The sequence below is a fragment of the Mytilus galloprovincialis genome, chromosome 5 (assembly GCF_965363235.1).
Source record: "Mytilus galloprovincialis chromosome 5, xbMytGall1.hap1.1, whole genome shotgun sequence".
In the NCBI taxonomy this organism is placed as follows: Eukaryota; Metazoa; Mollusca; class Bivalvia; order Mytilida; family Mytilidae; genus Mytilus; species Mytilus galloprovincialis.
This window is the reverse complement of record NC_134842.1, coordinates 100,187,995-100,212,460: the sequence shown is the minus strand read 5'-3', so window position 1 is coordinate 100,212,460 and position 24,466 is coordinate 100,187,995. Positions and strand designations below refer to the sequence as shown.

The 24,466-nt window shown below is 32.4% G+C and overlaps 2 long non-coding RNA genes across 2 annotated transcripts; both read left to right on the top strand.

Annotated features, from left to right (window-relative positions):
* The first annotated feature begins 9,380 nt into the window (after positions 1 to 9,380).
* LOC143074900 (uncharacterized) lies at positions 9,381 to 13,891 on the top strand. Its single transcript, XR_012978154.1, has 4 exons — positions 9,381 to 9,590; positions 10,570 to 10,731; positions 12,627 to 12,906; positions 13,805 to 13,891. It is a non-coding gene; the product is annotated as an uncharacterized LOC143074900 (long non-coding RNA).
* Positions 13,892 to 14,297: 406 nt separating this feature from the next.
* LOC143074899 (uncharacterized) lies at positions 14,298 to 16,831 on the top strand. Its single transcript, XR_012978153.1, has 2 exons — positions 14,298 to 14,932; positions 15,671 to 16,831. It is a non-coding gene; the product is annotated as an uncharacterized LOC143074899 (long non-coding RNA).
* Positions 16,832 to 24,466: the final 7,635 nt, after the last annotated feature.

Genomic DNA, 24,466 nt, shown 5'->3' with positions numbered 1-24,466 from the left:
AATAGAACTCAATTAGATATTGAAAATATACACCAGAAAATGTTAAAAAAAAAAGAATATGTCACCGACTTCGTTTTCAAGCAATTCATTTTTTAAATGATCCGAAAGGGTACTAATTACATTGAATATACATGTATAAGGTAAATCTATACTTTTCTTCTACAATTTTCGGTTTTACGGTATAAATTACGTGAACCGCTCCATAGAATTTAAATTGATATTTGCTTCCTCTTTGTCTTACGAATAAGATGATATTAAAAAAAAATATGGTCACCGACTTCGTTTTCCCAGTAGAAGCGACGCAAAACCAACATTTTGGCAAAAAAAATAACATCAAAATTCGTGACGTCATAATTTTTATTACATAACGTCAAGTTATCATGATAATAATTTCCAACGTTCTTCGTGTTAATTATGCCCGATGATTATGTGTTTAGTATTGATAGATTCTTTTTATCATACAAGTCTGGGTAATTATCATTAATTTTTAAAAAAAATATTTAGTATTACCAATATTCTTTATTCTTTATATCTTAGCACCCCATTATACTCCTTTTCTTTTTTTCTTTTTTGCATTTTATTCTGCAATGTTTGCCCATTATTCTGTTTTCCGTAAACCCCAATCAGACCCTCTTTTATGGAACATTTTAAAAAGAAATTTGAAATTTACGTTGTAAAAAAATATTATACATGTATGTTCATTATTAATATACACATCTAAAACAACTACTAGTTCAGACAAAAATACATTGTAAGTACATAAACGCAAAATGGTAAAAACTTAAAAATAGAAATCATCAGGGACGCAATACAAGATGTTATTGAAGCTATATTTTTTGTGCCCCCCTTTTTAGTTATTCCGCAAAATATAACAGTTTGAGTTCTAGAACGTTTTCACTTTGCTGTCTGTTTGCATGTGGTCAGGGTTTTGATCTTTATTAAAGAAGAGGGACAAAAGATACCAAAGGGACAGTCAAACTCATAAATCTAAAAGAAACTGACAACGCCATGGCTAAAAATGAAAGACACACAAACAACAGCACACATGACACAACATAGAAAACTAAAGAATAAACAACACGAACCCCACCAAAAAAATAGGGGTGATCTCAGTTGCTCCGGAAGGGTAAGCAGATCCTGCTCCCCATGTGGCACCCGTCGTGTTGCTTATGTGATAACAAATCCAGTAAGTAAATAGTCTAATTCGTATGAATATTTGCTCTAATGAGAGATAGTTGAACTTTGTCATTTTTGGGTAATCAATTCATAAATCTCTTAGACTATCTTGTAAGTTATCTGTTTACTCTTTTTTCTCCGTTCCGATACATGATTTTGCCACTTTTGAAAAAAAAAGCAGTTTCTTTAGCATCGGAACTTCTAATAGCTTGTGTTTTGGTACTATATCACGACAGAGCGTGTTCTGTCCATATACTGCTGCTTAACATCGCATATATAAACAAACATTATATCAATGATTCTACAAATAGTGTCGTGTGGTTACATGTATTAATGCATCTGCAAGTTAACAAGTAAAAGACGCAGACAAACTGACATCTTTGTTAATACCTTTTTTGTTCTGTATAAAATTTATTGTATACAAGTCTACAAAATCGTTTTAAAAAGTTTACTAAATGGTTATTGTTCCATGAGTGTACATATGTATGCTCGAATTATATATATAATCAGTACATGACACACTACATGCACAACATGCGACAAATAAAGGGAGGGGGGTAGTAATAACAGGAAACTAAATTAAACTAAGGCTTTGATGGATGTAAACTTCAATAAAACTGGAAGTTACATAAGGGGAACAGGAAAATAAGAATATATTACATCACTTACAACAACCTCTAAATTGACCAGTGATTTTTTATTCATTACTAACCAGCGAGATAATCAAAAGATTTGTAAGGGTCCATATGAAGTGTGGACCTAAATGTTCTTTATCTTTAAATCTAACGCTTATTCTGTAAAATCTTCAATTAACAATTTTGTAAAATTCTTCTATCATTAAATGATTTCTTAATTCTGTACATGGTCTACACTATTGTATTAAATAATTATTTTATTTTCCGTTGTTACTTTTCATAAATTTGCCAACTTTTTTGTTCAATTTTGACATTCGCCAGCATATTTTATTTTGCAACTCACTTTGAGATCTAATTATATGTGACAATAAATTAATGTGCTTCTTTTTCTGAATTTCGCTTTCTCTCAAAACATTGCACAGTCTTTGTAGTACAGTGTATTTTCCAGAAAATACATCGTGTAAAAACATTTCCAAGGAAACAAAACATACGGAAAATGAGATATGACATAAAAACAGATGTACATATTTATGTTAAATATGCGTACAAAAATACCCCCTCACCCCCTCCCTCCCAAACTGAAAAAAAACAAGAAAAATACAATCGCGCAGCAGGCTGAGACATGACTGGAAATATTGTGTTTTATTATTTAGTCCATCTACACAAATGAGGGGGGGGGGGGGGGAGGTAACGGGACTCCGGGATCGGATGTTTTTAAGCACGGGACTTCGGGATTGATCCTTTCTGGATCCGGATATTCTTTTTTCGAATTTCGGGATGGCGGGATTTAAATTTCTATAAATTTGGGACCTCGGGATTCATGTTTTAAAGTCCGGGATTTCGGCACAGGACCCCTATCTCCCCTTTTTCCATCGACAAATGCATTATATCATAAGATGTGTTTTCCTTTTTAATATTCTTTTGGCCTTGTGTTGTTGTCTGGTTGCTGTCTTATTGAAGTACTGACTACTTACGGGATTTACATTCTTACTTTAGGTACTGAAAGTCTGTGACACTCTGCATATTTTTTAGTAGTAGTATGATATAGAGATGATCGATATAATCTCGTTCTAAACCTTCAAGTTTTATGAGTGGAATAGAATTGAGAACAGTTCTATTTTATATTTGAGATGCTAGTTTCAGCTAAGGTACATTTTTTTTATTCGGTTAATTTTTATCCATATATATATATATATATAAAACAATTTCCTTTGAGGAGAAAACCATACGAATCAATAATATTAGGATACTAAGCCATGTATAAATCTTCAAATCATATACTATTTATACATGTATCTATTTAAAGACTTGTGTTCTATTTTCAACACCGAAATTGAGGACGTGAAAGAAAACACCATTACAAAAAAATAAAACCAACGTTAAAATGCAAAATGTAGAGATGGATTAATAATCGTGAAACATCATTTTTCTGTATTTTTAATTTGTAATTGTTTAAAAACTGTGTATGAATATTAAACTATTGTTCCAACCGTGAACAAGGTTAAATAATTTATTAAGTGTATTATAGTTTAGTGCCATCTATGACTGACTGACAGCAGTGGCGAATTTATGACCAGTATTAGTTTATGTGGATCATTTCCTTTTCTCTAATTTGAAAATATATTAACTTTAGTATTAATGTCCCAAACTTGCACCCCCTTCTGCTTGTTTTCTGCTAAACGATGTCTTTTCCCAGTGAATGTTAGCCTAGGGCTTTTGTGAGGACAGTTTTGACATACTACATATAAAATACTTCCGAGACCACACTGTTTTTTTCTCATAACAATTATGTAGAAATAGAAGTGAGCAACAGTTTTCACACTTGTTTTAACTGATTAGCAGGTATACAAACTCTACCACCCTACGTCCCTGACGCCAGTCAAACACCTAATTTCCATTTTGAAGATCGTCTTCATGACTGTTTTCATATTCATTTTCAATTTTTAATTTTAGAAAAACAAGTTCATTCTCCTAGAAGTAACATACTTTCCGTCAAATTTACCGTTGACGTTGTCTCATCGAAAAGTCGTCGGGTGCAATTTTAACATTGCAAAGTCTGGTCAAAGGGACGTAATTCGTACAAAACGTCGCAATATTTCGCGGAATCCGCTAGACGGCGATCCTTTACTGTTACTTGACCTTAAATGTGAAAAGACACATTCGATACTAAAAAGCAATACTTGTATTTAAGGAGGTTCGAGGGTGAAAACATTTAAAAAAAAAAATATTACTTTATTAGTTGTTACTTTATCAGTTGGTACACACATCATTCAAATAAATCAATTCATTTTGGCCTCAGATGACTTTCAAACTATATGTTTCAATGAAAAAGCTCAAAAATTATCTCCCTATATTTTTGGGCATTGAAATTGAAATATCTTTTTTAACTCCTCGGTGACCTATTTGTTTTATTATTATTTTCTTTTTTAAGGGTCCTATGTTAAACTAAGTTCCCCGCTGACGGCAATCTTGGATGATGGATCTGCTACAAAGTAACAACACCTGGTCAGCACCTCATAGGGAATCTTCGTGCCATGTTTGGTTTCATTCTATTCAGTGGTTCTCTAGAAGAAGTCATTTTTATGGATTTCCAATAGGGTCCTATGTTAAACTAAGTCCCCTGCTGGCGGCCATATTGGATAATAGATCGGCTACAAAGTAACAACACTTGGTCAGCACTGCATAAGGAACATTCATGCCATGTTTGGTTTCATTCTATTTAGTTGTTCTCTAGAAGAAGTCATTTGTATGCATTTCCTATAGGGTCCTATGTTAAACTAAGTCCCCCGCTGGCGGCCATCTTGGATGATGGATCTGCTACAAAGTAACAACTCTTGGTCAGCACCTCATAAGGAACATTCATGCCATGTTTTGTTTCAATCCATTCAGTGTACTCTAGAAGAAGTTCAAAATGTAAAAAGTTAACGACTACGACGGACGACGGACGACGGACGCCAAGTGATGAGAAAAGTTCACTTGGCCCTTCGGGCCAGGTGAGCTAAAAACGCTCTGACACAAACAATACAAAACAATTCAATTGAAAAAATTAACGGGCAAATTTTACTGTTTACAAATTTTGGATTTTTTTTAAATACTAAGGCTTTTCTACCTCAGGCATAGATTACCTTAGCTGTATTTGGCAAAACTTTTAAGAATGTTGGTCCTCAATGCTCTTTAAGGTAGATAGGGTGTCTTCCTCCATCTTGGATTTTGAAATACCAGAAAACAAGGTCTTGATCTTTGATAAAATGTGCAAATTTTGAGATAAGTAGGTAATTCATGTGTACGAATTTTCATTATATTATAGAAAAAGCTATTTTGTATCATATTTATGGTTGCATTTTACAAAAAAACGAATACTTTTGTTTGATTCATTTTTTTCCAACTTTGCCAAATAAGGGGAAGCAACTCAAATGCAAGGGCAGATAATTCAAATAGTATTACTTTTACAATAGAATGTGTTAGGAATTTACCTATTTTATTATGTAGCAAGAAAACGAGTCCGGTGGCCCCGTTTTTTCTTTTTCTTATCTAAAAACATAATATTGAAGCTATCTTCTCATATTTTATCTCAAAATTCTATGGTGTAGTTTTAATGTTATGGCGGAAAATTAGGTTTTCCATGCATAATCTATACAAAATCTGACAATTTTGCATAGCCTGTAGTGTGAAAATAAGTTCGGTGACCCATTCTTTTTATTAATGTTTTGAAACAAGGCAGATATAAAATACATTTTGGCAAATTATTAAAAAAAATCTATGGATTATAATTTAGACACCCCATCTACTTTAACTTCGTACTTTATTTGACTTTTTAACTTTTTTGGATTCGAGCGTCACTGATGAATCTTTTGTAGACAAAACGCGCGTCTTGCGTATATACTACTAAATTTAGTCCTGGTATCTATGATGGGTGTATTCATAACAAAACAGTTTACATAAAACAATTACGACAAACATAAGCAAACGACAATCACTAAACTACATGCTCCTGACTTGGCGCAGGCACATACAGAATGTATTCGGATAAAATTGCTTGTGAGTTCTTAGCAAACCCGACCCACCCGTCCCTTAACCTGGGATAGTGCTGTAAAAGTACAAAAATGTCAACATGAGAACAAACTATAAACATCACTTAAAAATCACATCAGATGGGTACTTATTTGTCTGTTATCATTTAAAGCTACACACCCCAGTTGACGACAGCCTCTATTTCGAATAAGCTGTAAAATGTACTCCATCTTTGTTCTGAATACACAAACATAGACTTTTGCCTGTGTTCAGAGTAACCTTTAATTTACATTATTATAAGAATCAGTTATTCACATATTTTTAAAGCGATCTGATCGGTGTTTAGTAATTTAATGCTAGTACATTTAACGCATGGTTTAAGATATAATAAGTCAGTTAATTTAAAATTTAGGTTCTAATTGTTGCAACTGCAATTAATGATAAGATGGGAAAATATGGGGCAAATTGTTGCCTTATTTTCAGGATATGATCGGACTTACCTTGCAGAAGCAGAAATATTAAACCTATTTGTAACTGCATCATCTCCTGAATTTTCCGAATACATAAAATGTTAAAGCATTTGTTTCGAATGAATTTGAAAGTACTGTCCACTGATATATATATGTTTACGATAGTACTTATTATTGAGCTATTTCTTTTTTACGTGTTGAAATATTGATAAAGATGAATGCGTAAAAAGTCCCACATTGAAGATAATAAAACATATTGATAATTATTTATATGAACTTTACTGTAGCAATGTCTACATTACATCTACGTGATGCACAGTTGGTTATATTGAACAGTTCTCAAAACAAATAACTAAAGTAAATACTTAATTCAGCATTGAGACTATAGTATTACAGTATTATCCAAAATTCTATAAACCCTATGAGTTATTAATTACCTAATTATTTTTTCTAAAAAATATCTTCTTAAATATGCTACGTCTCTCAAAGACTTACACAATTCAAAAAAGTCTATACATGACGTGCGGATTATGAACAAATACTATTCGAACATCGTCTTGTGATGGAAAGACATTGAAAGGTTAAAAAGGGTAACTGCCTGTTAAAATTCATTCAATATTTAAATTCAAACCGACTAGTCTGGTAGTGGTTATTATTATCATTTCACTCCAGGTGCGTCCCTCTTCAATCTCAATGAAGTCTAGCTTTTCATACCGAATGCCATATTTTCAGGCGAAGATCACATCTCCTTCTTTCCGTATACTCATCGAATATTAAAATGTTTTCAATGCATATATATATATATATATATATATATATATCTGATGTTTTTAATAAAGTCGATAGATTGATGATGTAAGAAAATGTTCAAAAGTCGAGTTTTACATACGGGTAAGCTTTTTGTATATGTTGTTAGAAAGAGCCAGATAACTGCTTTCGTGTTATTAATCACAACTCCGATAAATTATTTGCTAATCAACTACTCTTATTCCACTGCCTGATAATACGATTTATATTTCTGTGCTTAATATCTTTTTTCCTTTAAACAGTAGCGGGACTTTATACTATAATTAGGCACACTGTGAACCACCAAATACATTGTACCAGGAAGAAAGAAAAAAATAGTAAATGAGCAAATAGTAATGAAAATGAACAGTTCCTTATTCAAAAGACGATTCAAAATTGTAGTGATGGTCAGTTCATCATAGAGAAACAACTAAGCACAAGAACCCATTGTCATCATTTGCAAAGATGTTATGAACAATGCTATCAAATCAATGGACTTACAATAAGACTTGTACTTGTAATCTACTACATTTGTTCTCAGGTTCCTTTAAAAAAACGAAATGTACGTAACAGTCTTGAGACATAAGTTGTAACAAGTACACTTTGTGGTTTGCAGAGCATATATCTAAACATTAAACTATGTCATAAATCAGGAAATATAACAGGACATAAACCTGACAAAACAATAATTCAAACAAATCAAAACAAAGAGAACAAACACTACTACAACACAACAAGATCACGTGTACATAAACATTTCCGACGAATCCAATAATAAGTACCAAGTTGAAAGTTTCCGAAGTTTATAAAAACTCAATATCAAAACAAAATATTTAGAGATTATCTTTTTTGATGACAAATTCCAATTGTACAATTATTTTAATAATATTACACGGTATATAATGCCAATTGACATACTTTATTTTATGAAAGATATATTCTTTTTCCTAATTACATAACCAAATAACGCACGTTTCCCTTAAATCAAAAGTTTGGTCCTCAATGCTTTTTGATTTTGTATTATTTGGCGTTTTTTTTTTTATTGATTTGAGCGTCACAGTCGAGTCTTTTGTAGACGAAACACGCGTCTGGCGTAAACAAAGTTTTATTCTGATATACATGATGACCTATACGCTATTGGATCACTTTGTGTGTATATTTCAATTACAAAAACGTATTTGTGAAAATTCGTTATATACATGTAGCAAACAACATCATACAAGGTGTGTATGACATTGGCGACCTTTATTTTTAATTTCCTTCTTTCATTGCGCCGATTTCATTTTTATTCATTTGCGCCGATTTTATATTTGCCCTTGATTGCAATTACAGCAAAACATAGGTAATTTAATCCTGGCTATATATCGGAAGGTCAGTGCAAATGATTGCGAGAAATATTTATAGATGGTACTTTGAAGTGATGTCCGAAATGCTTTTATCAGTTATATACTTTACATGGATGATAAAATGGAAACTACGGACATCTAAAAATCGGTGCAAATGAAGAAAACAGATAAGCGTAAATGGAATGAGATCGGCGCTAATGCAAAACTTCGTACACAACGACGCAGAATAATCAATATATGCGTAGATTCCGAAAGAAAGACGAGATTGGTGTTACCCTGAAGTCTTCCTTGATGTGTTTTACTTATTTACATTATTAAGTTATACCATAAGTGGCACTTGCTTTGCTACATCAACTTTAAGTGTCAATACTTGAAATGTTTTGATGTGTCTTACTATGCACTTTATCAAATAAATAGTCTGCGACTAAAAATAGTGCTCAAAAAATAACTTTGAAGTTTATATCGTTATTGCATATTGTACACATAACACTCCGGGAAGAAAATGTGAGCGGTATTTCTCATCTCATTGTAAATTGCAAAATACATTTAGATATAAAAGTAACGACATCAAAAACACGCAAAAATATGCAGTTGGAAATTTAATGTGCTGAAACATGTGGATCTATGTTTTCGTAAGCACTCTTTTCCTGAAAGGTAAGATTTTTTTTCATTATCATCAATTTAAAAATATATGTAGATATTTTTTCCTTTTGATCTGCACACAATATTTATAATGTTGTGTTTACTGCTACTAGATCGATACAGCTGTTGATTTATAAATAATACTAATTTTTTTTCAATGTAAGTTTTGTTGTTGTTTACTTATTTTGTGGTTGTTTTTGTTTTTATATAGTATTTGCTATGATTTGCTGTTGGTTGGAAGGCATTTTGTCAAATTTATTTAAATGTGATTTTTCCATAATAACATAATTCATTAAATCATTAAATAAGTCATATTTGCCAAGATCCATGCAAACAAGGAAACTATCAAATTATTGTCGAGCCTACTCGTTCAGTAAATTATCCATTTAGTCCGAATGATACTGATTTGTGCGATCGTAGACTTCTTGATGAGGGCTGGTACAGGATTCTGGAAAATGGAAACATTGCTACTGAGTGTCCAGCAATTCTAAGATGCGGATCATTGTATCCGGTGTGGTTAAACGGTAAGTAGTATATTTAACAAAAGATAAGATAGATGTATTACCGTATACTCAGATCTTAGGTAAGAGGCCACTGTGTGGCCATACGACTGAAAAAAGAAATACCAACTGCGCGTGTAAACAAATCGTTAATGCGTTCATTAAAAAACGGATAAAAAGACACACCTTAATAACCGGAATAATTTAGTCGTCTTATTTCAATGATCTACGATTTAAAAAAAAAGGAGAGATCGATTACGGAGAGGGAAATAACTAATCATGTTGTTACATCGATTTGAAAGGTCTCGAGGTGACTCCAAAACAAAATGAAAAACCCTTTTCAAATACATTCCATTCTCAATTTTATACTTCAGAATTTTTGCCGTTCTTCCATAACAACTTACTTCCAATATAAATGTTATTAATTAACTTTGGTTTCTTCTTGAATACACGTTCATTAAAAAATTTCTATCTGAAATTGAATAAAAAAAAACAAATATTTGCACAAAGGATAAAACCATAAGCGCATTGTTGAAATGCTAATGAGTATTTCTTCCATGTGTTTAATCGCGTGAAAGACAGAATACTTGTAATCGTAAAACTGTTTCTGATACTTTTCTGAAACCTAATGATAAATAATGAATAACCACATATTTAAAAAAACATCTTCCATGCATTTCAAAAGCGTGCTTTCTCCTCTTATAATGTTACCATGAGTTTCTTAAATTCTATTTCATTGTATGCATTCGCTGAAAAGTGCATATATATTATGTTATCGCTATCTGGTTATCCGCATGTCCGGCTGTATTTTCATCCGTCTGTCCAACCCATGAGATGTCCGTTGCTCTTTTCTAAAAAAAAATCAGAGTTTTCAGAAGATTGTTATCAATTGGCATTTGAACATGCGAGGTGTTTTCATATCTGTCATCTCTTAGGTTTTTTTTTTGTAAAGATAAACAATTTCCAATAATTAATATAACTACATGTATCTTATGTTTTTTAGGTACTCTTCCAGTTGAAGGACAAAGGGTTACCTTGAATGCATGTCAGAGAGGGTTTCTTCGATGTTGTGAAAACCCTTTCTCAGTTGAAGTCCAAAACTGCAATGATTTCAATGTTTTCTACCTTTCCACAATTCCGGCCTGTCCAGGACGCTATTGTACTGGTAACTATGATAGGCATTTTTCTGGGTTTTTTTGGCCCTTGTTTCTCACATTTTTTTCAAATTATTTGGCTGAATATGTAGTACATATTTCAGATTAAACACATTATCGTGAGTTTTATTGTTATTGACGTATTTTTGTATTCAAAGCTTGTATTCTTTTAATGTGACTGTTGCTGTTAAAAAATAGCATATTTAGATATTACAGGTTACTTTTGGTTATTAACAGGACACAAATACCCCTCCACTTATATTCAGAAAGGGGCCAATTCGTTGCAATAATTTCGAAGAGTAAAAATACTTCTAGACAATTTGAATTGCAAATGTGCATGTATTATGTATTAATTTTGCAATCAGGGCTTTAAGTAAACTATGAATAATGTATAAACTGTGAATTAATGGAAATAATTTTTACAACGAACATTTTGGCATTCACCTAGACAGTTATCCTAACCTTTAAACAGACTTGATTAGAAATGGTATAGTTACTTATAAGGTTATTAAAGATGGTTTTATTTTGGTTTACATATTAGTTCACGCATAGGTTTCTTGCATCGGAAATACACACATTTCATTTAGAACCAGTTGTTGGCATGATACGGGTTGAGTTCTTCTCATATATCTTTCAAAGACTGGATTATACTAAACCCCTGACGATAGAATATGCTTGATTTTCGTATTAAGGAGACATACTCTCTCAATCAGTTTAATTGAGGTTCTGAAGCTGTCACGTCAGTAACTGCTATTAGTCCTTTGTTAATTCATGTTTCATTGTCATGTTGCTTAGTTTCTTCTGTTACATTTTTATTGGACTCTAACTTCTTTTCAATTGAGTTTTACTGATGTGTGTTTTTTTTTTGTATCAATACACCATACACCTTGCTTTCTTATCATGTTCAGATATGCAAAAGGTGGTACTGCGACACAAGTTCAAACATCTCAATCTTTCGTATCTACAAGTCGATTCCGTCCTCTTATCTTTAAAAATGACATCATCGAAAGAATTTCATCACACAATTTGTACTTAATGTGAGCAGCGAGCGTTGTCAGCATGGATTGTCAAAGGATGCTGTATTATTGTAGACCTTTGATGATTTAAAAATGTATTGTGTGTGATTTTATTTGGTCTTGATATTTGGTTCGTCTGGCTTACAAGCAGGGTATGCACGTATTGTTAAAAGGGATAGTAATGTGATTAGTGAAGTGAGAGTCTTTTTATTCTCCGTGTTGAAGCGCAAATTTGACTCTAGGATGAATAACAACAATACAATCGCTGTGACGTTGTTTTATGTGTGTGGTTTTTTTTGCTATGCATGTACTGATTTTGTGTCATGGATCGATATCCTATATCCTTTGGTTGTATATTATATGATCACATTCAATAATAACATTAGGTAGGTTACCGTAAAATATTTTCAGAAACCATGTTCGGACAGACACTATTATTGTGGTCTTTTGATTTTTGTATTAACATTGGGTCATAGACCAAATCTATTTTGTCAGTGTATGAACGCTTTCGTTAATATGTCGTATGGTTGAGCTCAGCCATTTCAATTGTTTTTTTTATAGTGTGTCTTTCTTCGTTACACTACTGTTTCGTTTAAGGATGAAGGTTGACATCTATCAAAACTGCCAAGTCCGTTGCACTTGTTTGCACCTAATCCTTTGGAATTAAGTAAATCGGTTTGAATACACGAAAGTTTAGAGTTTTCTGCTCGTGACATTCCGAGAGTCAACTGAATTGAAAAAATAGCCATTACAGATCGACAAATACAGAGTTGAATGTTCTAATTGTGTGGAAATTTAATCGAGTATCAAAATGTACAATTGACTAGTTTGTGCTTAGTTATTTTTGACCGAGTTAATATACCTTATTAAAACGATTCTTTTATTTTCAGCTCCTCCTATATCCTTTAGCGGTACACCACATGTTATACCATTTATACCTTCATTCGATCTTTTATCTGATGAAAGATCTTTGGCTTTTCGATGCGAAGCCTTAATACCATCAAACTATCATAGATACGTCTTTGACATAACCTGGTTTATTAATCAGAATAAAATCGTCGACAAGTACAATATCACACATAGTAAGCTATATAGCTAGTGACCGACGGAGTTCTTCACCGAAAAGACTGGGATTCCCATCCAAACGGAACTAAAGTTCTCGGATTTTGGGTAAGTGAAGTTTTTTTTATATACAGCATGAATACTTAAACGTTTCGGTTAGTTGAGAAAATGATAAACAAAAAAAAAAAAATGGTTTAATTTTTTTATGATTTAATTTGTAATCATTTTACAGAGATTTAAATCTATATTTCAAAGAACTTCCCGATTTTACGCAGCCGACTGATCAAGTACCATGCGTTGTTTACCTTAGGCGAAAAAACAGATGTGTAAAATAATAATCTGTGTTAAAGAGGGGTGTGGAGAAAGATACACCAAGGGGATAATATAAACACATTAGGCGAAAAAGACAAATGATGAAAAGACCAACTAGTCTACATCACAATTTATAAAATACAAAATGAATAGCTAATGAAAGAAAAACAAGCGAAAATGCCTGGATGTTAACGCAATTGCTCCTGAAATGTAAAATATTTCCACATCACATGCGGCAGGCGTCGTGTTAATACATTGTAATAAGTAATACATTAATTTTGATAGTTTATGAGCTGCAAAATACGATTAAATTCTGTCTTAACTATGAACTAACATAGTTTTTGTTTTTCTTTTGGTATTTTAGGCTCTTTGTTTTATCTAAATTGAGCACTGCAAATAAACAGGTGTGCCTTGGGCTTATTATGAAAAGTAGATATAACTTGTGTTACATAGTACACGAGTATTTCATATAATATTCATTAATGCAAAAAAGTGCCTGATACTCGGAACTCTTTTTAACTATATCTGTCGTATTTGTACTTTTAACAATACCCCTGAAGTAATGACATTGAGTGCAAGATATGAAAAACAAAATAAAATTAAAGATGTTTCCGGATTGCAAAAATATAAAATGTTCTCATAAGAATGCCTTGGGACGGCTACAAACATTGATCGTAGTACATATATAATACAGGTAATATGCAAAATGAGAGCAAGACCGAGTTCTGTCGGTGTTTCTTCGCAGTATTACAACAGTAAAGAGTTTTTCGCTGGAGCACAGGTAATTCACAACAATAACACAGTGCACGTTTATGTGTTCCTTTATTTATGTTTTACCTAACGAGAAAGAAAATTGAGGTACGATTGGCAATGATGCAACTATCCAATAACCAAATAGAGTCCCTATGAGGCGGATTTAAGTATATCACGGTAACCGCATAGTCCTGAAAATGGTTAACAATAATAAGAACAGGTAATATGAGTAACAATAAAACAACTCTTCATTTGAATCAAAAGAATAACGAGTCGCCAATTATCCACAAGTACTGAACAACACTGTATTAACGTTGGACAGGTGAATACAATGCTGCTACTTGAGATTGATTATATTGCGCCAAGCCTTCCCCTTAACATAGGACAGCAATGCAACAGCACATTTAGCACAACTACATTCTACAAAACAATAAACAATCAGAATAAACTGCTATAGACGGCGATAAACGACAACCAATGATCTACACCCATCTGACTTTGGGCATGCACTAATAGATTGATGCAACAAAACGCATCATTAATAGCGCTTAACTCTTAACACTCAACAACTTATGTCCATGAACAATATTTGCATCCATGTGGATTTTCAAACGAATCAAAAACCGGAACTTGATGAAAGCAATATTCTGTACGTTGTATTAAGTCTTTTTTTTATTATTTTACTTTGTTTATGATACAGATAGAGAAAACATCTTACACCGTGCAAAGCGGAAAGGAAGTTACTATTCGGATAAAATCAACTGTCCCAGTAGCTTGCGTAGAAGTACATGGTCATATGGTGATAAATATTGAGCTCTTTAGTCTGAAGGATCAATTTCAAGGTAGACCGGCTAACTGTAATGACAGTTTACCAGATGAAGAAATAAAGATTTCCAAGAGTGCATGTGGACTAGTATTTGATGGTTCCAACTGGGACGAGTATCACAGCTTCAAATTGCAAACACTAAGTGATCAAGCATTGCGAAAAAGCTATAAATGTGCAGCTAAACTGATTGCTAAGTCAAATATAGATACATTATGGCTGAATTATCAGCTACCAGAAGTATATGTAAGTAATTTAAAGAAACTAAGTTAATCTAAGATATCACTTTGATCTGCAAAGCAGATTTAGATAATATGTTCATCAATAAAAAAAATAACATTACAAATATACCAATGACTGCCTTTCTCGTAATACAGAAACAATATAATAAAACGCATGTTTTACAATAGTAAGGTCACGGTTGGTAATCTACACACGCAAAACATTTGTTTCTGCAATGAACACCGTTAAATACTATAAGGGGAAATCATTCATGTAAAAAACAAAGCATAGGTTCATTCATGCGACACTTTATAAATCCAATATGAATATATCTTGTAGTTGATTCTTCATGGTAAACAAATGAATGAAGCGTGTCCTATTTTAAATAAACAATACGATACACATATCTTTTCTTTAAACTGATATGCGATAATGGAATAATGTAAACTTGAATTCTATCGTATACAGTTTTTCAATAGAATGTAGTACTGTATAGTTTACTGAATTGTTATACTAGTTACAATACTATATTATGGTTGTTCTTCATAATACAGTGCTTCGTGATTTTAATTTACTTTTAAGACAATGCTGTACAGTGAAGCCTGCCTTTACACTCACTCTGCTCTCATTTATTAAGAATTGACAGTTTCATTAGAATGGCATAAACTTGTGAAAACAAACAAATTTGACAAACAATTGTGTAAACCTACACTTTTTATCGTTTTTGTTTATTTTATTTTTTTCGGCAACATTACGTATCAGAATGAACTGCAGCCTTACTAATGGGGAACCACCTTTGTGTAAAGCAAGTCAGAATGGACAAGTTAACGTTGTCAAAAGACTGTCACAACATTCAGCAAACGTAATTCGCTATGATTTTATATCACCACTGTTGAAAGCATGTTACAACGGACATGTCAATGTTGTGAAAGAACTTCTTGCGCATGATGTTGATGATATTAACCTCTGTGATAATGATAAATCTTCTCCACTTTTTGGGGCAATTCGTGAAGGACATGAAAATGTTGTTACAGAATTGTTACAAAATTCAGCTATGGTAGATAATAGGAATGATATCGGTGTGACACCTATTTGTATAGCAAGTCAACAAGGACATGTTCACATTGTTAAACAATTGTTACAACATTCGGCCGATGTCGTATATATGAGACACTTCTGACCAATCTCCTCTTCATTTTACGAGGATGAATGGCCACTTGAAAGTAGGGTTGTTGCTGTTAGGAAAACAAGGAAATCAGAAATAGTGTTGAATTTTCTAACTTTGTATTTTTATACATTAATCTAGCATTTTTTTTTTATTATCTTCAAATAATTCAAGCTAGTTAAGAACTGGACGTGTTGCAGGACACTTTTGTCAAATATCCAAGCTGTAGATAGTTTTAGGTGTAGTATATCGTTTGATTTTCTATGTGTGCAACGCAGAGATTTTAAAACAATAGGTGACAATATATTAATTGTTTGCTTGCGTTCGTGTTGATTAGTTTCATTTTTTTGCAAGGCATTGTCAGTTTGTATACTTATGAATATGAATATCCCTTTGGTATCTTTCAACTATTCAATTCTATGTCAATGAGGTGTACATTGACTAATTTGTGGAGTGATATAATTCTTAATTTCTCGAATATACTTACACGGAGATATGACATAATAGATATAAAACAATTTTGCACAGTTTTACTTTATAAAATATATTTACAGTTCTACTCTTAAAACGATTTTGACAGTTCTATTATTGATATGTTATACTATATAAAAGATTTTAACAGTCCTACACTAGAACTGGTTCTCACACTTCAAATTTGTGGAATAGTTGTTAGGACAGGTAATTTTTATTTTTTGGGTGTTGTTTTTTACGAAATAAAATGTTATTCTTGTTTTATTAAATTGACATTACATTTGTTATACATCTGTTGTTTTCTTTTATATACGTTTTATGGCTTGTTGTTGTTAGTGCATAACAAATTTACTCAAACTCAAATCCAATTTAATATTCTTGTACCTAAATAAAACAAATCTATTTTTTTAGTAATCTACTTGTGATAATATAGACGTCACAAAAAACACGTAACTTTTTGTGGCGTTGGTGAATTCATGTGATGTGCAGTTTATACTTCGTTTTTGGTGTCCTGGTGTGCTCTCGTAAATTTATGGGAGGTGTTCGTTTTTAATATTCTTCGGTGTAGAAGTTGTAATGTACTGTTATATTATTTATTCAAGTGTTTCTCTGTACTGAATGTACTTACATTTGTTTGTACTGTATTCCTGTCACGTAGCGGTATCTTTAACATTAAAAGATAGGCGGGAGGTTTGACTATCCATAAAAACTAACCATGTTTTCTTATAATGCCCTGTATCAAGTGACGAGGCAGTTGTTATCCAATAATCCGTGCCTATGTTTGTTGGCGTTTGTTTTTGTTGCAGTTCAGTGTTTCTGCTGTTCCGTTGTTTCCCCGTTGGAGTTGATGTGTTCCCTAGGTTTTTGTTTGTTACCGGGTAGTGTTTTCGCCTAATCGATTTATGACTATCAAACAGCGGTATACTGTTGCCTTTATTTTCCCTTTTTTTGTTTTTGCTTTGGGCAATCCTGACACATCGTATTTAAAGGGTAATATTTGTATTCTAAAAAAACCAAATTGTATCACATTGATAAAAGAATATTCCAAACAAAAATAGGGACTCTTTCTGAATCACATGGTAATGAAAATCGAACTTAGACCTATAAATATTATTGTGTTTTATGTATTCAAGAGGTGATTATGTGATTTATTTTATATTATTTTGTTTTTGAAACATTCCAATTAATATATCGTTTCCGCAATCTAATTACAAATATATTTTCATTGTCTAAGGGTACAGCCACATTTTTCAATAAGGAAATATTAAAACGTTTTATTAATCTAATTGCAAAATAAATACTATTATGTGAGAAAAGAGATATAAAAATTATTGATATTAAATTGTGTAAAATTTATTAAATAAAGGCTGCTTTTCTGCGTTACAAGTATATTAAAACCAGTCGAACTGAACATGAATGTCAGGACATTGCCAACAAAATAGTCCCTACAGTTCGTCTGTCATTCTATAAATTATGACACCTCTGTTATGACAAAAAATTTTTTTTTTTAAGAAAGTGACCAGGAACTGACACATATAACCCAATATAATACAAGTCCAGGCTAACAAGGTGAATATACTGTTATTAATGCGTAGTGCCACCTTTAAAAATGTTGCATATAGATAAGTATGAAATTTTAACTACATATGCATTATTAATATACTGGGTAATTTTCAAATAATATGTCAAAACTTACAAAGGAACTGTTTAGTACTAAACAAAAGTGAAATATAAACGTTGATGTATGTTTGGGGCTTAGTTGAGTTGTAAATAGTATCTAGCACTTGTATTTCTGTGTACTAACAACGACTGAGTGATCCTACTTTTCAAACTTCCTCATACATATCAATTCAATAAAATTCCAAATTTCATCGACCTATCAAAAGCGATTCCCTTTGTACATACACAATCAAAATTTTAACATGTAAATTGTGTACTAGTTTTTGTCAATGAACCACGACTGAGGGATCCCAGTTATAGCCCATATATGATCTGATGGTAAAACAACTGCATATCAAATATTCTGAATGGCGATTAGCTGTTAGGCTTGAATGTGATTCAATAGATTATAGAAGTCACAACAAACGCAATAAAAAGAACCAACGCGATTTCGTAGAGGCCAGACACATCAATTGAGTTCCCTTTCTCGCCTAGTATATAATATACATCATGATTTTATGCACTGACAATTTGAAGATGGTGTCAGATATTATAAGCATTATATAAGTGATGCCTTGCGCAAATGAACCACAAAATTTATACGGTATAGAAAAACAACAATCCAAGAAAAACTACAAAAATAATTCAAATAATGAGAAACATTAATATGATTAACATAACCAAATATCCAGTACTCGGGAAGGATGTTTGTGTTTCAGTGTAAACTACACCTGTGCATGGTACAAGACAAACCAAAATCTAGAGTCTTCTTGTATAAAATGTTCATGATCATCGTAACAGCAGTAAATTGTATAACAATATCAGTTCTGTAATTTCCAACTACAATTACAGAACATTGGTCACTGTTATAAATTTTTCTTACAAAGTAAAACGTTGCGACCGTAGAAAAACTACATATTAGTCGATGTATTTGTTTTCTTTTTGGAAATACACTGTTCCATTCGTTGACAATCTAACAACACAAAGAATAAGATAACAGAAATAAGGATGGCGACTCCTACACCACCTATAGCCTTTGCTACTGGTCTATCTTCGTACACACTGATCTTCGTTAGTTTATACGCTGAAATAGAATTATTTGATGATGTAAGTTGGCTCTCAAACACTATACAGTAAGAGTATCGAATAACGAATTTGTCATTTATCAATTTTAACAGTCTTGGTAAAGAAAGAGCAAATATACCTTTAACGCCTTGCTTCGTCGCCAAAAACAAAATGTTTTTGTCTTTTCATTCTGATGAACACTTTTTTACGATGTTGTTTAGTAATATTACATGTACAGTACATGAAAATGCTAAAATACGTTTACTGTATACTTGAATTCTGGATGTTATGAACAATCTAATAACTAACGTGCATCGTCCTTAAGTGACAACAAATCTCGGGTTGCTTACTAAAGGGTTGCAAAAAAGTTAACAGACGAGAAAAATCTATAAATAATATCTTAATGTGTAAAAATATTCAAAAAAGGTATTTCTTATTATAATCAAATTAGATATAAACATATTATCTTGTGTCTACTTATTTTTAAATGTTATTTCTATATTTTCTTTATAGTATGATATGTTTTGTTCGTTCAAATTGTAAGGGGTCTGCGTCATTTTATTTTTGTATTAAACTATTGAAATGTCATAATCCAGTGGTTATTTCATTTTAGGTGTTTTATTTTTAAAAATAATTACATTATATACATGTATACATAATCATGATAATAAGGTTAAAATGACAATTTCAACAAGATATTTGTTATTTCGTCCAAAGATATTGCTAATACATGATCCTTTTGGGGTTTATGCATTTCTTTCTGTTACCTTGATTTTTTATATCGATCTAGTGGATTTGAACACTGATTGAATACCGTTGCCTAATTTCGAAAACTAGCAACAATTTTATAAAAAGGAAATACGATTCTAAAATATAAATATAGTTACCGTATTCATATGTAAGCTTCACATGTGATATGTAAAATTAAAATTGAGAATGGAAATGGGGAATATGTCAAAGAGACAACAACCCGACCAAAGAGCAGACAACAGCCGAAGGTCTCCAATAGGTCATGCTTACCGTTTGTATGTTCAGGGTCAATAAACAGGATACGTTTTAATTCCTCTACAGTTGTTGAATTGATATTCACAGAAGATATCTCAGGTTCACATGTTATAGGTTCTGGACTTATAAGAGGGATGTCTCCTGCTGTAAGCAGATATTTTACAATTGATAATAAGACCTATATTTTATCCAGATGTGTATACCGCGTGACGCATGTGTAATTTTTGCGCAGTCAAAATATATTGACTGCATAACAGTTGCCGCTGTACACAGTGATACAGTCACTGTCTATATACAGCATTGTTTTGAATATCTATAACGTCAGCGTGAAAAAATGCACGTTTGCAGAATAATATTAATTGATTGATATTTTGATTATACCGTTTGTAATATTTAGAGCGTCGCTTCAAGGTAATGATTACACTCAATCGAAACATCCATGTGTCTTCGATGTATCGCAGTTTGACGTCGCAAATATAAAATTTTACGTTAGCAAGGTCAATACCTCCCCTGTTACTGTATCGTATGCCCTTAAGGACAATTCAGACTAGATGCGAATCTTCGTGGCGTGTTATGCACGAAAAATTAGAGACGCTTACCTTGACGTCACACCAATTCCTTTTTTGGACTTCATGCGACTCCCTCGTGTTTTGTTTTTTTATTTCAATTAGTACATTCTAAATTGATTTGATCTTAAACTACGATTGCGTTCTAATTCTTATGATGTTAAACCGTAGGAAAAGGTTAACTTAGCTGTATGTGGTTTTTTTCGGATGTTTAGGTCTCAATTTCGTATCTTATTTAGCATTACGTTTTTGATTCGATCGTCACTGCTGATTCTTTGTAGAAGAGGAGCTCATCTTGCGTAAAACATTTAAAGCTGGGTTTCTGCGACGAGTTTACCTTTAAATCACTATAAGACGACGTGAAAAGCGTGCATATAGTTTTACCTAGTCCATGCTTGAAGCATACTGCTCCTGTCAAAGCACTACTGTTTGTGTTGCAGGGTATCCATGACTGAATTTGATTTGAATCAATAACAACACATTTCTCACTAGAAGAGCTCGGTGAAAGCAATGACACAAACGCTGGGTCATTATTCCAGTTTGATGGGGAACCAATTATAGAATGGGTACCAAGCCAAACTTGGGTACTTTTTAATCTGCAAATATAAATAATGTTCTGTTATCAAAAAAGGTTTTCGAAATTTCTCCAGAAATTTCATCCTTAAAACAAGTTCATCAAATCAATAAAATGACCAGGCGTATTTACAATATGAAATGAAACAAATCGCGACTTGACCATTTCCATACATAACGTGAATTGTTTACAATTGACCAGACATTTTTGTACATGCAGTTTCCAAGTGTAAGGCAATATTGTTGCTTGTTTTCATTACGAATCAATCTAAATGTTGTAATCACAAATTACGTTTTTTCAGTCAGACTAAAATATTGATGCACAAATTTCAAAATTCCAATCGAAACATGACAGGTCCGAATAGTTCAACAGGAATTTTTCGCATTGATTACTTATCCCAAGCACCAGCGTGGTTTTGATGTTGTTTCTTTGCTAAATCTTGATTTGTCTTAAGAGTCTTTGCGAACTGTGTTTATCTTTGTCATTATGTTGTCTCTGTTTTATTTCATATACATTTGTTAGTATTTCCGTCTTTTACTTTTCTTAAAAGGACTATTGCTTTTTCTTAAAGAAGTTATAACCTCTTACAAATGCTAGATGTGTTTCTATACAGAACACAAAAACATATAGGATTAATGTCTTCTATATTTTGTGACATTGGCTTTAGCAAATAAACCATGATTACTAAATCTGTGGTTGGACATCCTGGTACTCTTTCAATAAGAGCAACCAAAAGAAGATATATCAAACACGTTACAATGCAATTGCGGGGGGGGGGGGGGGGTGGTTGGGGGGGGGGGGTGGAGGCTTACTGTTTGCCGATCATTTCCCAAAAAATTGAATCGATTGGAAGCTTAATTTTACTTCTTTACGTTACTCTTGCTTGACTTTAACTCAATGGATAACGATACTCATCCAAAGCACATTAAACAAACGACATATGGAAATCGGTTTAAAAATAGAACATATTTTTTTCCGAAATGGTCACGTGGTTTTACCTCATCACGTAATGTGATAATCACACCAAAGAATGACAGGACAACATCAAATACTGAAACAAACACATCATGTAGTGTAAAATCGTCAAATTTTGAATCATCATTACGTAATGTAAAGTCATATAAAGAATTAGCAAATCATCATTACGAAATAACAAAACCACATCATGTAATGAATCAACTACATAACGTTAAGTCACATACACCACTACACATCAAGTAATGTTAAAACCACATTAAATAATGGTGAAACCACATCGAGTAATGACAAAACCATATTACTATGGAACGCCAACACTGTCTTGTTATGCCCATTTTTCATTATATGATGTGCATTTACCTTTATATGATGTGCATTTACCTTTATATGATGTACATTTACCTTTATATGATGTGCACTTGTCATCATATGATGTGCAAACATCTTTATATGATGTGCAAATATCCTTATATGATGTGCAAATATCCTTATGTGACGTGCAAACATCATTATATGATGTACATATATACTTGTATGATGTGAAAATATACTTATATAATGTGCAAATGTACTTATATGATTTGCAAACATTCTTATATGATGTGCAAATATACTTATATTATGTGCAAATATCCTTATATGATGTGCAAATATATTTATATACTGTGCATATATACTTATATGATGTGGACATATCATTATATGATGTGCAGTTTCCCTTATATTACGTGCACACATCTTTATATGATGTGTTTGTGTCATTATATTATGTGCTTATAATCTTATATGATGTGGTTTTATTTACTTCATTATATGATGTCGAAACGTCATTATATGAAGTGCTTTCATCGTCGTTATGGTCAATGAACATGATTATGATTAGAATGATTACTGTCTACGTCATAACTGATTCCGATCTGCTTCTGCGGAGTAACTACTAATTAGGCTCAAATCTGTAAATACCGTCTGGAAAATGGGTGAGACTTAAAAGAAATAGACCTTGGCATATTGGTACCTCGTTTTAAGATGCAATAAATCACATCTGATATTGTTGGAAAATTGTCAAAATATATATGAATTGCAAAGTTTTGTTTAAATCGACGGGTCTTCAATAATGAACATACGCAGTCTACAATAATGAACATACGGTTAAGGTTATCAAATTTAAGAAATAAGTCTTTTATGTCATGCTCTATGATCTTTTTAACGAGGGAAGGCATTATATTTGTCAATTTCCGTATACCAACGTTAGCATTTTTTCTATAAGAAGTTAATACACGAATTCTAGTATGTTCATTTATGTAAATATTGCCTTGCTGATCATTTTAGCTGTTCGAGTTTCTCTTTATATATTCTCAAGATAGACACAAAAGAATGGAAAATAAATCGGACTTTGATAGGGTAATGGCTCATGTAAGGGACCGGTCATTTGTAACCGAAAAAAGAGGGGATAGGAAGAAATGAAAGGGGCCTTTCATTTTATAATTTTGGGAATGGAAAAGTGGCATTCAGTTTTATATAGTTATAAATTTGCCGCGGTATTATGTTATGACGAATTCTTCGTCATCCGTAGGCATTAATCTGTACGCCTCGCTCCGCTCACCTGAATTGTTTCCTGAAGTTGCAAATAACTTTCATACTTCAGACCTTTGATTATATTTGTTCTTATAAAAAAGAAGATGTGGTATGATTACCAATGAGACAACTCTCCACAAGAGACCAAAATGACACAGAAATTAAAAACTATAGGTCACCGTTCGCCCTTCAACAATGTGCAAAGCCCATACTGCATAGTCAGCTATAAAAGGCCCCGAAATGACAATGTAAAACTATACAAACGAGACAACTAACGGCCTTATTTATAAAAAAAAATGAACGAAAAACTAATATGTAACACATAAACAAACAACAACCACTGAATTACAGGCTCCTGACTTGGGACAGGCACATACATATTGTCTATACCTTGCAAGAAAAGGTTTCTCTGTTATTAGTCATGAAGATAATAGCCAATAAAACAAGAAAACTCTGAAAGGCCAAAATTGCCCAAAAAGGACCTTTACTATAGAGTATAT